Source organism: Martes martes (assembly GCF_963455335.1).
Source record: "Martes martes genome assembly, chromosome: 5".
NCBI lineage: Eukaryota > Metazoa > Chordata > Mammalia > Carnivora > Mustelidae > Martes > Martes martes.
The window spans coordinates 102,976,775-102,995,984 of NC_137892.1; positions in this window are offsets into that span (position 1 = coordinate 102,976,775).

The window sequence follows — 19,210 nt, forward strand, 5'->3', positions numbered from 1 at the left end:
AAAACAAAGGTTTAAAAGCCCACGAAATCTACCTCTATACTATTTTACTATTCATAAGAGATGCATAGAGTCCATCCTCCTGATTCATGGGAGTTATGTTCTATGATGTCACTGTAAACAATTAGCGAATGCTGAACTGTCGCTCCTGTGGGAAACACAGTCTCACATAGGTTATAGTCTTAAATTCTAAAAACTCATCCTGGTCTCTCTCTCTCAATCTATTTTTTTTTTTACAAAAGAGAAAATGGGGTTTGGAAGTGTAAAATGACTTGCTTGTAGTGCCCCCCCCAACTAACAGATGGCAGAATTGAGATTCAAACCCAGCCCAAAGGACCCCAAAGCCAGAGCTTCTTGAACTCCACTGCCCAGTCCCCTACTAACTCCATCCTCTGCTCATCTCCATGTGAAGCTGAGTCAAGGAGGCAGAGAACATTGCCTTGTTCAACCTCCTTTGGGAACGTGCCCATCAAGGGATTAAAAATGTTAGCTGCCCTGCACTCGTCTATAAAGGACCATGAAAGTGCCGTGAGTAGTGAAAACTGTCAGAACTGTATTCCCCAGAGCTGTTTCTGCAAGTGGTGCAGTCTGACAGTTATTAAAAATAATAATAATAATAATAATAATAAAGAGGGGAGGAGTCAAGATGGCGGAGAAGTAGCAGGCTGAGACGACATCGGGTAGCAGGAGATCAGCTAGATAGCTTATCTAATCATTGTGAACACCTACAAATCCAATGGGAAATCGAAGAGAAGAAGAGCAACAATTCTAGAAACAGAAAATCAATCACTTTCTGAAAGGTAGGACCTATGGAGAAGTGAATCCAAAGCGACAGGAAGATAGACCCCGGGGGGAGGGGCCGGTTCCCAGCAAGCGGCGGAGCAACGGAGCACAAAATCGGGACTTTTAAAAGTCGGCTCCACTGGGAGACATCGCTCCAGAGGCTAAACCGGGGGAAACCCGGGCGGGGTCAGCATAACCCTAGGTCCCGCGGGGTCACAGAAGGACCGGGGGTGTCTGAGTGCCGCAGAGCTCGCAGGTATTAGAGCGGGGAAGCTGGCTATAGCAACAAAGCCGAAGAGTGAGCTCTAAGCCCGGGGTTACCTTGTGCCGGTCGCAGGCTGGGTGGGCTCGGAGCGCGGCTGGAGGCTGCGGAGACAGAAGCGACCCAGTGCTTTTCTCCAGCTCCAGCAATTGACTGCTTTCCTCAAGGTGCGACCGCAGGCCAGGGAGGCGGGGTGGTTGGGCGCTTTGCTCTGAGAGCGCACTGAGGAGCGGAACCCCAAGCTCTCCGCTCCTCCGGGCCGAGAGATTGGGAGGCCGCCATCTTCATTGCCGTCCTCCGGAACTCTACGGAAAGCGCTCAGGGAACAAAAGCTCCCGAAAGCAAACCCGAGCGGATTACTTAGCCCGGCCCCTGGCAAGGGCGGTGCAATTCCACCTGCGGCAAAGACACTTGAGAATCACTACAACAGGCCCCTCCCCCAGAAGATCAACAAGAAACCCATCCAAAACCAACTTCAGTCACCAAGAACAGCGGAATTCCGCAGCAGGAGAAAGCAAATCCTACCTGGACAAAATGACAAGGCGGAAAAACTCACCTCAAAAAAAAGAACAAGAGGCCGTACCGAAGGCTGGAGACCTAATCAATACGGACATTGGTAACATGACAGATCTAGAGTTCAGAATGACAATTCTCAAGGTTCTAGCCGGGCTCGAAAAAGGCATAGAAGATATTAGAGAAACCCTCTCCGGAGAGATAAAAGCCCTTTCTGGAGAAATAAAAGAACTAAAATCTAACCAAGTTGAAATAAAAAAAGCTATTAATGAGGTGCAATAAAAAATGGAAGCTCTCACTGCTAGAATAAATGAGGCAGAAGAAAGAATTAGTGACATAGAAGACCAAATGACAGAGAATAAAGAAGCTGAGCAAAAGAGAGACAAGCAAATACTGGACCACGAGGAGAGAATTCGAGAGATAAGCGACACCATAAGATGACACGATATTAGAATAATTGGGATTCCAGAAGAAGAAAGAGAGAGGGGAGCAGAAGGTATATTGGAGACAATTATTGGAGAGAATTTCCCTAATATGGCAAAGGGAACAAACATCAAAATCCAGGAGATGCTAAGAACGCCCCTCAAAATCAATAAAAATAGGTCCACACCTCGTCACCTGATAGTAAAATTTACAAGTCTTAGCGACAAAGAGAAAATCCTGAAAGCAGCCCGGGAAAAGAAGTCTGTAACATAAAAGGGTAAAAACATTAGATTGGCAGCGGACCTATCCACAGAGACCTGACAGGCCAGAAAGAACTGGCATGATATATTCAGAGCACTAAAGAGAAAAACATGCAGCCAAGAATACTATATCTGGCTAGGCTATCATTGAAAATAGAAGGAGAGATAAGAGCTTCCAGGACAAACAAAAGCTGAAAGAATTTGCAAACACCAAACCAGCTCTACAGGAAATATTGAAAGGGGTCCTCTAAGCAAAGAGAGACCCTAAAAGTAGTAGATCAGAAAGAAACAGAGACAATATACAGTAACAGTCACCTTACAGGCAATACAATGGCACTAAATTCATATCTCTCAATAGTTACCCTGAATGTTAATGGGCTAAATGCCCCAATCAAAAGACACAGGGTATCAGAATGGATAAAAAAGCAAAACCCATCAATAGGCTGCCTACAAGAAACTCATTTTAGACCCGAAGACACCTCCAGATTTAAAGTGAGGGGGTGGAAAACAATGTACCATGCTAATGGACACCAGAAGAAAGCTGGGGTGGCAATCCTTACATCAGATCAATTGGATTTTAAGCCAAAGACTATAATAAGAGATGAGGAAGGACACTATATCATACTCAAAGGGTCTGTCCAACAAGAAGACCTAACAATCTTAAATATCTATGCCCCTAACATGGGAGCAGCCAACTATATAAACCAAATAATAACAAAATCAAAGAAATACATCGACAGTAATACAATAATAGCAGGGGACTTTAACACTCCCCTCACTGAAATGGACAGATCATCTAAGCAAAAGATCAATAAGGAAATAAAGGCCTTAAATGACACACTGGACCAGATGGACATCACAGATATATTCAGAACATTCCATTCCAAAGCAACTGAATATACATTCTTCTCTAGTGCACATGGAACATTCTCCAGAATAGACCACATCCTGGGTCATAAATCAGGTCTCAAACGGTACCAAAAGATTGAGATCATTCCCTGCATATTTTCAGACCACAATGCTCTGAAGCTAGAACTCAATCACAAGAGGAAATTTGGAAAGAACGCAAATACATGGAGACTAAACAGCATCCTTCTAAAAAACGAATGGGTCAACCAGGAAATTAAAGAAGAATTGAAAAAATTCATGGAAACAAATGATAATGAAAACACAACGGTTCAAAATCTGTGGGACACAACAAAGGCAGTCCTGAGAGGAAAATATATAGTGGTGCAAGCCTTTCTCAAGAAACAAGAAAGGTCTCAAATACACAACCTAACCCTACACCTAAAGGAGCTGGAAAGAGAACAAGAAAGAAAGCCTAAACCCAGCAGGAGAAGAGAAATCATAAAGATCAGAGCAGAAATCAATGAAATAGAAACTAAAAAAAACAATAGAACAAATCAACAAAACTAGGAGCTGGTTCTTTGAAAGAATTAATAAGATTGATAAGCCCCTGGCCAGACTTATCAAAAAGAAAAGAGAAAGGATGCAAATAAATAAAATCATGAATGAAAGAGGAGAGATCACAACCAACACCAAAGAAATACAAACAATTATAAGAACATACTATGAGCAACTCTATGCCAAGAAATTTGACAATCTGGAAGAAATGGATACATTTCTAGAGACGTATAAACTACCACAACTGAACCAGGAAGAAATAGATAACCTGAACAGACCCATAACCAGTAAGGAGTTTAAAACAGTCATCAAAAATCTCCAAACAAACAAAAGGCCAGGACCAGATGGCTTCCCAGGGGAATTCTACCAAACATTTAAAGAAGAATTAATTCCTATTCTCCTGAAACTGTTCCAAAAAATAGAAATGGAAGGAAAACTTCCAAACTCATTCTATGAGGCCAGCATCACCTTGATCCCAAAACCAGACAAGGATCCCACCAAAAAAGAGAATTACAGACCAATATCTTTGATGAACACAGATGCGAAAATTCTCACCAAAATACTGGCCAATAGGATCCAACAGTACATTAAAAGGATTATTCACCATGACCAAGTGGGATTTATTCCAGGGCTGCAAGGTTGGTTCAACATCTGCAAATCCATCAATGTGATACAATACATTAATAAAAGAAAGAGTAAGAACCATATGATACTCTCAATAGATGCTGAAAAAGCATTTGACAAAGTGCAGCATCCCTTCCTGATTAAAACTCTTCAAAGTGTAGGGATAGAAGGCACATACCTCAATATTATCAAAGCCATCTATGAAAAACCCACCGCAAATATCATTCTCAATGGAGAAAAACTGAAAGCTTTTCCGCTAAGGTCAGGAACACGGCAGGGATGTCCGTTATCACCACTGCTGTTCAACATAGTACTAGAAGTCCTAGCCTCAGCAATCAGACAACAAAAAGAAATTAAAGGCATCCAAATTGGCAAAGAAGAAGTCAAACTATCACTCTTTGCAGATGATATGATACTATATGTGGAAAACCCAAAAGGCTCCACTCCAAAACTGCTAGAACTTATACAGGAATTCAGTAAAGTGTCAGGATATAAAGTCAATGCACAGAAATCAGTCGCATTTCTTTACACTAACAACAAGACAGAAGAAAGAGAAATTGAGGAGTCCGTCCCATTTACAATCGCACCCAAAACCATAAGATACCTAGGAATAAATCTAACCAAAGAGGCAAAGAATCTATACTCAGAAAACTATAAAGTACTCATGAAAGAAATTGAGGAAGACACAAAGAAATGGAAAAATATTCCATGCTCATGGATTGGAAGAACAAATATTGTGAAAATGTCTATTCTACCTAAAGCAATCTACACATTTAATGCAATCCCTATCAAAATCCCATCCATTTTTTTTAAAGAAATAGAACAAATAATCCTAAAATTTATATGGAACCAGAAAAGACCTCGAATAGCCAAAGGAATATTGAAAAAGAAAGCCAAAGTCGGTGGCATCACAATTCCAGACTTCAAGCTCTATTACAAAGCTGTCATCATCAAGACAGTATGGTACTGGCACAAAAACAGACGTATAGATCAATGGAACAGAATAGAGAGCCCAGAAATAGACCCTCAACTCTATGGTCAACTAATCTTCGACAAAGCAGGAAAGAATATCCAATGGAAAAAAGACAGCCTCTTCAACAAATGGTGCTGGGAAAATTGGACAGCCACATGCAGAAAAATGAAATTGGACTATTTCCTTACACCACACATGAAAATAGACTCAAAATGGATGAAGGACCTCAATGTGAGAAAGGAATCTATCAAAATCCTTGAGGAAAACGCAGGCAGCAACCTCTTTGACCTCAACCACAGCAACTTCTTCCTAGGAACATCGCCAAAGGCAACAGAAGCAAGGGCAAAAATGAACTATTGGGATTTCATCAAGATCAAAAGCTTTTGCACAGCAAAGGAAACCGTTAACAAAACCAAAAGACAACTGACAGAATGGGAGAAGATATTTGCAAATGACATATCAGATAAAGGGCTAGTATCCAAAATCTATAAAGAGCTTATCAAACTCAACACCCAAAGAACAAATAATCCAGTCAAGAAATGGGCAGAGGACATGAACAGACATTTCTGCAAAGAAGACATCCAGATGGCCAACAGACACATGAAAAAATGCTCCACATCACTCGGCATCAGGGAAATACAAATCAAAACCACAATGAGATACCACCTCACACCAGTCAGAATGGCTAAAATTAACAAGTCAGGAAATGACAGATGCTGGCGAGGATGCGGAGAGAGGGGAACCCTCCTACACTGCTGGTGGGAATGCAAGCTGGTGCAACCACTCTGGAAAACAGTGTGGAGGTTCCTCAAAAAACTGAAAATAGAGCTACCCTACGACCCAGCGATTTCACTACTGGGTATATATCCTAAAGATACAAACGTGGTGCTCCGAAGGGGCACGTGCACCCGAATGTTTATAGCAGCAATGTCCACAATAGCCAAACTGTGGAAAGCGCCTAGATGTCCATCAACAGATGAATGGATAAAGAAGAAGTGGTATATATACACAATGGAATACTATGCAGCCATCAAAAGACATGAAATCTTGCCATTTGTGACGACGTGGATGGAACTAGAGGGATCATGCTTAGCGAAATAAGTCAATCGGAGAAAGACAACTATCATATGATCTCTTTGATATGAGGAAGTCGAGATGCAAGGCGGTGGGGGTGGGGGGGAGGTAGTAAAAGAAAAAATGAAAAGATGGGATTGGGAGGGAGACAAACCATAAAAGACTCAATCTCAAGAAACAGACTGAGGGTTGCTGGGGGGAGGGGGGAGAGGAGAGGGTGGTGGGGAAATGGACATTGGGGAGGGTATGTGCTATGATGAGTGCTGTGAAATGTGTAAACCTGGCGATTCACAGACCTGTACCCCTGGGGATAAAAATACATTATATGTTTATTAAAATAAAAAAATTTAAAAAATAATAATAATAAAGAAAGGAAGGAAGGAAGGGAGGATGGGGGAAAAAAGGGAAAAGCCTTTTATATACCACCCATCCATCCATCCATCCAAAAATGTTCACTGAGGACCTACTATATCCTGGGAACTCTACCAGACTCAAGTAGTGCAGGGATTAGCACCGTGAATACATGCCCTGCCCTTTGGTACAGTAGACACAAAAAAGAAGGGAGTGCAGTCTCCCCAGAGATATCCGGGGCAGGGGGACATTTTAGAACTTCTCTTGGTAATTCATTTTTATTGCATACTTTTTCATTTGTGTTTGTGTTTTAAAATAGAAAATGTGTTAGTACAATGATATAAGCATACAGTGTGTGGTGTAGTAAGCGTACGATAAAGGAAGTCCTCATTTTTTGTTTTTGTTTTTGCTTTTTGATCAGTAGTTCTGCATGATCAAAAATCTTCAGACAGTGCAGGGAGAATTACGGGTTACCTTTCCCAGAGGCTCACAGACCTGTGTACATTTCTCTATCAAAACATCTATCATGGGGTTCCTGGGTGGCCCAGTGGGTTAAGCCTCTGCCTTGGGCTCAGGTCATGATCTTGGGGTATGGGATCGAGCCCCACATGGGGCTCCCTGCTCCACAGGGAGCCTGCTTCCTCCTCTTTCTCTCTCTCCCTCCCTCTCTGCCTACTTGTGATCTCTGTCAAATAAATAAATAAATAATCGTAAAAACAATAACAACAAACCATCTATCATGTCTTATGATGACCTTTACATTATCATAATGAAGAAAGCAGGCTCTGGAGCCAGACAAATTGGGCTTGTATTCCAGCTTTGCTACTTACTATTAGATGTGACCAAGTTGCCCCTCCTCTTGGGGTCTAGGTGTGGAAATTCCTTGAATAGTGTATGTAGGATTCCATACCACACATTGTCCCCATCAGCCCCGCTGGGAGGACACAGCTGTCTCCCAGCTCTGCACCTCGTAGATATGCACAGAAAAGGATGCTGATGAAATCTCCTAGCTGGAGGTGGATTAGGAGATCCTCCCTCCTGCCCCCCGAAAATACCAAACGCCTCATCAGCAAATGGGAGCGAGCCACATTCAAGAGCGTTCCCTCCATGGAAGCCCAGAGACACATGTGAGGCAGGAGAGCCATTTCATCCCGTCTCAGGTGTTAATTTCAAACTTCTAGCAGCCAAAAGCTCTGAAACAACACTGAGGAAAAGAACTTACACTATTTTTAGCAATATTTTGACAGCTGTATTAATAGACAACAATTGTCTAACCAGGCACCAGCTGATCTCCGCAGGCCACCAAACAGATCGGCCTTCCGTTCAGCAAGGATAGGAGGAGAGTGGAGATGGGAAATCGACCCTTTTCTGTGAGAATCTCTAAGAACAGATTCGCTGACATTGTGATGGTCTCAGCCATGCCTTCTGGTCATTGCTCTGTGGAAGCTGGACCCCCTTTTCCATTTAACCTGCAAAATCAGTTGAGGGGCACAAAATCGCAAGACAGCCTAAGACCCAGCTAGACCCCATGGACCTTTCAGCTCTCACCATCAAGCAAAATAACTGGACTGGAGACACAACCCTTGGAGACATGAGGACCAGGCGGAACAGGAGTAACTTGGCCAGTTGTTCTCTCTCTAATTATTACGTGTGGGGCCCGTGCTGTATAATGTGGTGCTGCTGATCACAGCCTTCCGGATGAACTTCTTAGCACATGAAGACACTCACAATTTAATCACCAGTTCCTAGTTTCAGGAAGCCTAAGCTGCCAGTGCTCATTAGCACATGGTAAACATGGCACCTTGACCTTGGGGCATTGGTGGAGAGCAAGCCAGGCCTGGACCTGCTGTCCTTCCTGAGCGATATCCACCAATCTCCACTCAATGGAACCAGCAGTGACTCTCCAATGTTTCGAGATTGTCCTTTCATTGTTGAGAATGGGAAGGGGAGCAAAGGGCAGAAAGAAAAGGAGAAGGGAGGGACAGGGACGGAGGCAAGGTAGAAATAGTTTATCAAGATATAAATTCCAAAGAACAGCAGTGCCCATGATCATTTTAGAACCAATAACAGATTTTAATATTTGCCAGTGGCAGTCCAGCAGCAAGTTCATTTTTCTGACCTCTACAAATAAAATATATTTTCAGAGGAGCACAGGATGGCAGTCCAGAGTTCTGGAGAGGCAACTGGGGTTGGAATCTTGTCCTCATGACCAAACCAAGTAAAGTCATTTCTCTGTCCCCCGAGACTATATTCATCCAAGTTGGTATTGGAGAAGTAAATAGCATCAATGTCCTTCCTACATTCCTACGGATGCATTGGTGCCTCCGTACCTTGTGCCGGGCTTCATACACGCATGAAAAACAGTTGCTTTGAACAAAGAGTATCCTTCAAGGGCACCCATTACCGACGAACTAGGTCTTTGTGGATTGCAGAACTCTGTGGGTTTTCAAGGGCAGGAGCCCTTTGAGGGTGTGTGTGGGGGCGGGGGGGGGGGGCGGTGGTGGAATGTCCCTGGATGTTGGAGCCTCCTGAAAGTGCACAGCTGGCAGGAGGGCTGCAGGGGACAGGGCTCATTCTCAGAGGCTCCAGGTGATAAAAACACCAGCAGGCTGCCACACCGGCCCGTGGGGTGCACGTGAATGAAAGCTCCAGAGAAAAGAAGCGCTTGGAGTCTTGAGAATGGCTAACAACTTCGTTTTATGCTCTCTGCGGCAGAATTCACCTGGCAAGTGACTGCTGTGGCTGGAAGAAATCGACTTGCCCGGAAGTCAAGGTGGGCAGAAAGCCTTTTCCTGAGAAGACTGAAACTGAAGCCCTCCCTCCTTGACGGGCTTCAAGGCTGACTCCTTGCGTTCCTGGGAGAGATGACTAGCGGCGCTCTGAAGTTCTAAAGAATTTGATTTGAGACCTAAAGGTCTCAATTCAGACAGCCCAGAGCATCTCCTTTCCCCGTCAGGCCTATTACGTGAACTGTAGATTTGGAGCTGCTACCGTGATCTCCTTCGAAGGCTTTCTCCTAGGGCTAGGAAAGTCTCAAAATGCTTTTGGTTTTAACCTTGATGCAATCCACAGTGTCGTCCTATGAACGGAGCCCTCCCCACCTCCCCCTGCTCTAGGCTGCCCTGACTACCAGGGGACTGGATGTGTGCTTCCAGCCTCGGCTGTCCCTGTCTCTGGCCAAACGAGCGGGCACGGTGGGCGTAGGAGAGAGAACCTGGGCAACTTCTTTCCTGGGCTTTCCAGGATACCATGAATCTTGCTTCCCTCTGGTCTATAGGTCAGATGTGCTCCCTGAACTCTAAGCAGCTTGCTCAGTGAGAGAACCAACTGTGAGTGAGTTTGATTTCTCTCTCGCTGCACACACACACACAGACACAAAGATATAGACACACACACATACACACACACACACAGAGTACCTGCAAAAGTCCCTCTCTCCCTTGGATCAAAGTACAGTTGCTTTGAATCTCAGCCCGTTCCCCATTCCACACTCGGGGAAGCCCAGGGTCTCTCGAATTTCTGGGTCTTCTGTTCCGGCTTCCATGCTTTCCCATGTAGAGGTTGAACCCAGGCCCTACACCCCAGACACAAAACTCACTGCCTTCCTTGAAATATCCCCAAAACGCTGTCCTGGCATTCTGCAGCACTGTTAACTTCAAATCCGGGGAGGGAGAGAGAGTCTAAGACACCTGCCCAAACAGAGTCCCAGTGTCACTGTTCCCAAAATGCCCTCCAGCCACCCCTGCCCTCTCCCCTTTCGCTGTCTCCTCCTCTCTCCAGTTCCACTTTTTCCATACAAGCCCTTTCTCTGCAAAACAGTAAGTAAAATCACCTCTTCTCCTAACTCCCAGTAGCAGCTGCCCCCCGGGACCTCCCGTCCGAGACTTGGCATTTTCCTAACAGCCAACCTTTCCCTAACAAGATCACTGGTGCCAGCCGATGAGATTTTACACAGGTGTCTTGGCTTTCCCTCATCATTATTTTGTTACATCCTCACCACCACCACAGTGGTGACCGTCCGTGTGACACCTGATGCGGGAAGCAGCATCCCACGACGGATGGCACGTGGGCCAGGAACCCAACAGGAGGGCATTGGGATCCCATCTCCATCCCTGACCAGCCATGTAACCTGGGGCAAGACTCTTAATCCCTCCAAGCATCAGAGCCATCAAATGGTGGCAAGGACAGTTGCCATCACATAGAGTTGATGTCAAAATTAAACCACACCTGTGAGCCCTCAGCACCACTCTTGGTAGAGCCCAGTGGTGGATAAACAGAACGGTGCTGGCATTACTGTGCCCTGTCCAGCTGCACGCCCTGGCCTGAGCCCCGTGAGTCACACCCGGGTGTGTGCACCCGCAGCCGCTGACACCAGGCAGTGCTTGCCTTGCGTTTCCACTGCACTTTTTAGCATCGGCTTCCTCAACGGTGAAATTAGGCTTTGGTTTCTCTTGTCCTGTCCGGGATTCTGAAACCTCTCTAAGGGTTGGGGCTCATCTTAGCCGTCTCAGCTTAGGGCCCGACATCCTGAAGACTCTCAGCAGATACTGACCAAATGAAATTGCTTGTCCTGAAAGTGGGGGACTGTGACCCCATCAGAGCTCTGGGGAGCTAGTTCTCTCTGCAGCACAGGGAGGGTGGGGGTGGGGAAGGAGGATGGGGTGCTCTGATGTGGTGGCCATCACCCCGAGGTATAGCCTCTATGGAAAAATGGAAATACAGCAGTTATCTGAGGGCCTCACCAAAATTTTCTGGAAAAACTGTCACGGCTAGACTGAATTCCATGGGAAGTTGCATAGTAAATGGTGTTTGAGTGAATGAATGAACGGATCACCCATTTTGTCACTTGGTAGTTCTTATATAAAGGCTCTCCTGAAAAATTCTTCCTGGAGTTCAGGGCCAGAACAAGCTCATTTCTCTACTGTACTAGAAGTTTCCTTTCATTGGCATCCTGCCTCTTTAAGAACCAACCTATCACCACCAGCAGGGCCCTGGAGGACAACCATGCAGTAAAGGGCATTCACTAGACCAGCCCTCACACTTACCCTCACTCCCCTCCTGATGGTATATGGACCACATAGCTGTCCGTTAACCAGGGGTCTGGTGGGGTCTGGTCCCACAGTGGAGCATCCCACATGGCTTTTCAGCTCTCTACGCTTTGCTTAGTTTGCTGGCTGGTTTACCATTCACTCTGCCTCTCTGGAGCATGGGTCCTTAGCCTGACCTCTCTCTTTATATGGCCTTACACATTTCTCAGTTCATAATGCCCAAGATCTTCTCCCATGAAAACCCCCATAAAGTTGGGCACCTGGGTGGCTCAGTGGATTAAAGCCTCTACCTTCAGCTCAGGTCATGATCCCAGGGTCCTGGGATCGAGTCCCACATTGGGCTCTGTGCTCAGCAGCAAGCCTGCTTCCCTTCCTCTCTCTCTGCCTGCCTCTGCCTGCTTGTGATCTCTGTCAAATAAATAAATAAAATCTTGAAAAAAAAATATTAAAAAAAAAAGAAAACCCCCATAAAGTTATAGGCTAGTTCTCAGTCTTGTTCTTGTTGTTTTGTTCTCTGTCTTGTTCTCTGTCTCATCCTCCTCCTCATTACCTCCAAGCGCCAGCTAGACCCTTCCTGCTGCTAGATAACAAGAACTTCGTAACCCACCGGATTTCCCTCTTCTCCTTGGCTGCCAGGGAACTCAGAGCTCTGCTTTATCCTCGATATACAAGTTGGGTTTTTAGATGCAATCTTTTTACTCCCCTTGCTTCCTTGGCTCCTTTAGTTTTTAACTTAGAATTTTTGTCTTAAGATGGCAGATTAAAAAAAAAAAAAAAGTAAAAAAAAAAATCCAGTTTCACTGAACCGCTTAAAATTCTACTCTTAACCTACATAGCTTCTCCAGGAAAAAGGGAAAAAGAAATCCCAGTCCAGGTGTACTATCTACAGATGCTGTCCCCAAACTGCCTCACTGTCTCTGCCCCACTGGGAGAATCATTTACCAACCCCTTTGCAGCCTGGTGGGCCAGTTCCAGCCCTTTCAGCCTCTCCAAAATCCAAGCACGCCCTGACCATCAGACCTGGCTCCCAGACCTTGGTCATCAATCTCTTGCCCCTCAGCTCACTGCTTCCTTCTGACCTCCTGCCTCAGAGACCCCCACCTGAGCATCACCCTTGAGAGCAGCCCCCGTCCGGGCATGATGCGATCTCATGCATGAGGCCTTGGCAGATAGAAGGACAGGAGCCCTTGTCCTCTGTGGCTGGGTGGCAATATCTATGGTTTTCCCAATTTGGGTTAGCTATATTTTCAGCTGAGTAATAATAAGCAGCACTAATATTTGTTGTACCCCCTGTATTTGTTAAGTCATTATGCCTCGTACTCCATACGCATTCTCTCTTTTAATTCCTCAGTGAGGGAAAAGCCATCTTATCCTCCACTTTAAAGATGACAAAACTAAGGTGCATGTATTCTTTTTTAATCTGCATCCAGGACATAAGCTCCAAGGAAGGAGAACAATGGCTGCCTGGTGTGCCCTTCTTAGCATCTCTCACATCCTGGCCCAGAAATTCAATATGTAATTTCTGATTTATCAATTTATTGATCAACAGAATGAAGCACACATCCCTCAAAGCAATCATAATGCCTCCCAGAGAACCGAAGTAGGTCATGGAGCTCTGAAACGCAGCTGAATTGGATTCTGCCTAGGGCTACTCCAGCTGGCAGGACGGAAGCTCTTATGCGACACCATCAGAGGACAGAGATCAGCTGGGGTACAGCCCTGTCCCTGAGCCGGGCTGCACAGCACTGTGGGGTCCGGGGGCAGGGTCTTATTGGGGCCCAGCCTCCCTCTAGCTTTCGTCTCAGCCCATTCTGCTGTAGCTTTTTCTCTCTCCCCATGAGGGTCTTAGTGGACTGGCATAGAGTAGATGTCAGTGAAAAGAAGGAGGGAAGGAGGGAAGGAAAGAAAGGGAAGGTAGGTAGTCTCATGAGTTACGAGGTAGCTCCAACACTTTGATTTTAAAGAACACAGTCATCTCTGGGTGGGAATGAGGACTCTTGTTCATCCTGGAGTAGATGAGCATAAGGAACCTTTCGGGAAAGGAGACTTTAAAGAGCTAATGACAAGGTGGGCGAAGGCAAGCCTGCAAAGACCAGCCTTTTGGGGGAACCCTACCATTTCTCCAAGGGGCTACCCCCAAAGCTACTAGTAGTCCTCAGCTCTGGAATCCACTCTTTGCTGGGAGAGATGCTCATTTCTCACATAACTGCTCCACACTCTCCCTACACTGGAGGCTGATTAACTGTAGGAGAAAGCAGTGCCAACAGCTGAAAACTTAAAACAAAGGGTCTGTACAAAAGAATCTTGTTCCTCCTCCTTTTCATTTATTTCAAACAATTTTACCCTCCGTAGTCCCGTATGGCTCCTGCATAAATTACTCTGCAAGACTGGCCTGCTGTTAGCACGCTTGCCTCACTGCCTTTGCTCCCACTTCAGATCTGCCAGTTAAGCTCTAAGCATCTTGAAAACGTATTGTCTGGAACGAAACAACCAATTATGCTTTCAGGTTTTGTGGCATAATATCGCCGAAACCAGCAATTACAGAATCAGAATGGCATCAGATGGGGGTAGAAGGGAGTTAGCACGGATTATTCTTTAAATAGCAGTTACATGAACTCATAATAAATAGGTATTAAGCGTTAAATGTATGATAAGTAATTCTTGACAATGCAATTATCCAAACAGAAGAGGGAAAAGTGGCAATATGGCATTGTCAAATGCTTTTGTGCCTAGTGCTCTCAGTTAGACTGAGAGGTGGAGGGAATTTGTCTTTGTTCCAGCCGGCAGTGGAGACAAGAGTACAGATGTGGGTACTGAAGGGAATTTGGTGAGTTCCCGAGGGATGGCGAGGTTTCAAGAAAGCAGAGCCTTTTCCACTGGGGCAGAATGGGGCTGACCAGAAAATTCCATGATAAGAAGCTCAGTGTAATGCATAGTCAGTTAATCAAACATATTGAGGAGGTCCCTGCTAGGGAATACCTTCCATGTTTGTGGAGAGCCTGGTGCTGAGCAAAAAGCAGAAATCCAGGAAGTGTTTGTTGAGCTTATTGGGCACTTAGAGGCAGGGCTGCTGTGGAAGGCCATCTGGGTTGTGCACTGCACAATTCCAAGGAGCAACATTCATAGAGACTGAGATGTGAATAGCTTTTCTGGATACTGTGAGATGCTGTGGTCTTGCTTAGAAAGTGCCATGGAATTTGAATCTGTGAGTTTGGCACTGAAGCCTGATTTTCAAAGAAAGGAAAATAACATTTCAAGTTAGTCAGTGTTTTTCAACAATGTAATTTTATGACTGAAATGAAGTACCCTATGGCCAGACTACTTGAAATCAAATCCAAGCTTCCTTTTCAAGCGGTGTGTCTTTGGGAAAATTACTTAAACTCTCTGATCCTGTTTTCCTAGTTATGAAATTTGGGTAAATAATAGTACTTACCTCCTGGAGTAGTTATTTAAGATTAAATGATGTAATGGATTAATGAGCTTGTGAATAACTGTTCATAAAACTTCTTCTCTTTTCCTCATAGGCACTCATTAGACTACACTTCTTAGCCCCCTGGCAATTAGGGGAGACCACATAACTGAGTTTGGGCTAATACGATGTGAGTTAAGGTGAAGCATGTTACTTTCCAGCCTGGCCCAGAAAAGTTAGCTGAGAATTCCAAAATCCTGGGACATGGCCAAGCCATAGGATGGAAGAAGCCTGGGTCCCTAAAACATCACGTGGTGGAGAGGTCCCCGCCAATCTGGTACACTGGGCAAGAAATAAACTACTCTTGTATCAAGACAAAGAAATAAGGGGTTGATGGGTAATAACAGCCACCATTACTGTAACTAACACATCATTTAGAGGACAGCATGTGTGTTGTAACCATATTACCTTGAGTGAGATATGGTAAGGCCAGACGCAAATCGAGACAGAGAAACTGGGCTTTCATACACAGCTCTATGAAGAAAACACAGTGCCACTCCAAAACCAGTTCAGACCAGTGAAAGGTGCCTGGAGCTACCTAGAGGCAAGCTCTGCAGAGGAAATTTGCTAGAAATTTCTGGGCGATCAGTAGCCCTGTGGTACCATGTAGCTATGCTGCAGGAGACAAGCCCAGCTGAGCCCAGACTTACAGTCATTCCTGTCCAGGTGCCAGGCACATCAGTCGCCCTGGGAAAGCAAGTCACCATGTGGGGGTGGCCCCCGTGGTGAGGAAATGAATCCTCCAACCACCTGCCATGTGACAGGCAAATCCTCTGGCCCCAGTCAAGTCTTTGGAAGACTACAGCTCCCACCAGCAGCTTCACTGCAACCTCCTGAGCCAGAGCCACCCAGCTAAGCTACTTGGATTCTCAACCATCAATGTCTGTTGTTTAAAAAACAGCATTGCCCTGCCTTTGGGCCCTGGGGGTCACATAATCACAAAACTATAAAGCTCAGAGAGTGCCATCCAGGTCAACTCTTTCTTGTTTCCCCATTATACAGATAGGAAAACTGAGGCCCAAAGAAGGGAAGTGATTTGCCCAAGGTTTTGTTTCATGATGCTCACGTCCCCAGAAATAATCCTTACTCCACAAAACCCTCGGCCTCTTCCATGAATCTCTGCTCCATCTTCTTCTTTGGGGGAGTCTAGGCTCTCTCCTAAAGCCATTGCTTTCCCAGATGCCCATTCCACAGGTGCAACCTGGGCTGAGCATTTCCTCCCCTCACCCCACTTCTAGATTGCCACTCTTCAACCCAACACGAAGCTCTTGTTCCTCTGACCTCACACAGCTGTGCTTTGTGCTCCTTTACCCTTCCGCACTGCCGGTCCTCTACCTACGAGACATCATTTTCATCCCTCGCTAAAGACTCAGGCTCCTGGTTCCATTCTCCCTCTCCCCTGATCCCCAAGACCTGCTGGTATTGACGTGATTCCAGCATCCTCATGGGCACCATCAATCCCACACCCTAGTTTTACCTCCGACATCCCTTTTGGTCATAATGTTTGTCTTTTCTCCCCTCCAACCACCCACCCATGGACAAGATGCTTACCCTTGTACCCTTATTCCCTTGCCTTTCTCTCTATCCTGGGTCCACAGCAGCCCTGTCTCTGTGCCCACCACCCTGCACAGGACAGCTTCATCACGGGGATCAATAATGTACCTCACAACAGTTAAAGCCCAAGGGTGTTCCTCTGCTCTCCTGTAACTTGGCCTTTCTACTGTTGGCATTAATGACTTCGGGGTCTACAGACTCCAATACCCTTCCAATGTCTCTGGCCACTCCATCTCATTCTTCTTCATGAGGGCTCATTCCATCCCTCCCTTGAGGTCCCCAGGATCATTCTAGTTACTCTTCAGTGTGGACTCAGTGTTCCTTTCTGCCTCCTGTTGTGCATTCTTCCAGCTTCAATAATCCTCAATGCCAGTGCTTCCACAGGTGACATCGCCGGGCTAGCTCTCTTCTGAGTCTCTGACAACCTATCTGGATGTCAACAGGTGCATCAACTCACCCTAAACCTGCCATTCTCCAAGTATTCCTATGTCACCTGCCACCAGGTGCTCAAACAGACCCCCTGATATTTCCCTGAGTTAGCCCTTCTCCTTCTTCTCCCTTTCATCCTCCTCTCTTTCATCGTCTGTTAGTGTAGTCTATCCACTACATGTTTTGTAAATTCATCCATTTCTCTCCAACCTCACTGCTCTGTTTCATTAACATCCCTCTCAGATTCCTGCTTCCATTCCAACTCCTGCTGTGGCCTGAGGGATTTTCTAAAGTATAAATCTGGCCATGTTCGTCCCTAATGTTCGTCCCTTCCATGGTTCCTTGTTGTTCTTAGAAGGAAGTCCAAATCCTGTGATGGCTCCTGATGCCTGCATTGTCTCGTCCCAGGATACTTTCTCTAGCCTGGCTCATGTCACTCAAGCTCATGTTCTAGATTCTGACCATACAGCACTACTTTAAGACCTTGAACAAGGCTAGAGTATCTTACCTCTGGGGCTTTCCCCCCATGTTTTTCTTCTACTTAGACTACTTCTTCAGTATCATCTATCTCCACTCATTCCTATTTGTCTTTCTGACCCTAGACTATAGGCCCTCTCCTCCAGGAAACCCTCCATCTTCTCCCAGGCTAAATTAAGGCCCCTTTTCTTTGTCCTCACAGCTCTCTCTACTCACCCTACCCTGGCAATTGGCACAGGGCATCGTAACAGACTCTTTATGGGTCGGAATCTTGCAAAGGCCATCAGCTTCAGGAGGTGTGCACTCTGACTTTCCACGCCAGCATCACTGGTACCCAACACAGACCCTGGAACAGATGGGACTGGGAAAGCACTTAGCATATAAATTAAGTTGTAAGGGATCCATGGTGATGGAGAGATTGGACATCATCAGTTTTCCACCAGCTCTGCTCACTGTCATCAAGAGGGGCTGTAAACTAATTCGCCAAACAATGCTTTGGTTTTGACATCACCAAAAGTCTAGGGCAGTTTGACTAACTGTTTTACCAAGTGAACGGAACCTTGGAGTCATTTTAGATACTCCAAATATTTTGTAACATTTAGTGTCATTTTTTTCTTAATTTCGAATACACGCATAAAGTAAAAACTTGCTAAACACAGGGAAATAATAGCAGGAGGAAATCAGACATAGGCCACCACAAATGGAGCATGTTGTTAAATTTTTAACGTGTATTCTTCCAGCATGTTTTCTATTCAAGTCTATTAAACTTTTTGCTTTTCTAAGAAGTTAGTGTCTATGGTACACGCTGTAGCTTGCTTTTTAAAAATTAGGACAGTTAAAATGAACATTTTCAATGTTAGTATATATACTTCTCTTGGTTTATGGCCTTAGTGAGTGTCCCGCATTTTATTACAGATGTACCACTGTTCACATCACTAAACCCTAAACTGGGGAAGGCTGGACCTTTGGGCTATTTCCATTTTCTGCTGGAGAAATCTGATAACTTTATTTTTGTACACATTCATTTCGACTTTCCTGAGTGTAAAGGGTGGACATCATTAAGACTTCTGACACCAAAACACATACTTAGAAATTCTAAATTAATTCCCTCTCACTAGAAGGTAGAAGGGTTTTGTATCATTAAAAATATGTACATATATAATTGCCTACCTAACAGGCCCCTATTATCATGAAAATTTGTGTCTGTCCTTACTAGAGATTGAACTTAATAAATTAATACATTTGGGGAGCACACAATCATTCTGTACTTTTGACTGTTACCATCATTTCAGCTTGGTTTGCACACTTAGAGAAAGCTCAGTCACCACCACCCGACCTAACCTCCATGTAAGTCGGACTGAGCTGTGCGGATTTTATTTGCATCTCTTCATACATTACAGAAACATCGACAGGTCGGCCCATTGGCTCTTGGGGAAGAGATCCATTCAGCACACACTCGTTGAGATCTACCATGTTCCAGGTCCCACTAGAGGCACGAGGAACCCAGCAGCGAATAAACAACCAAGATCTTTTTTTATTGGATACTTACACTCCATCAGGGCAGACAGA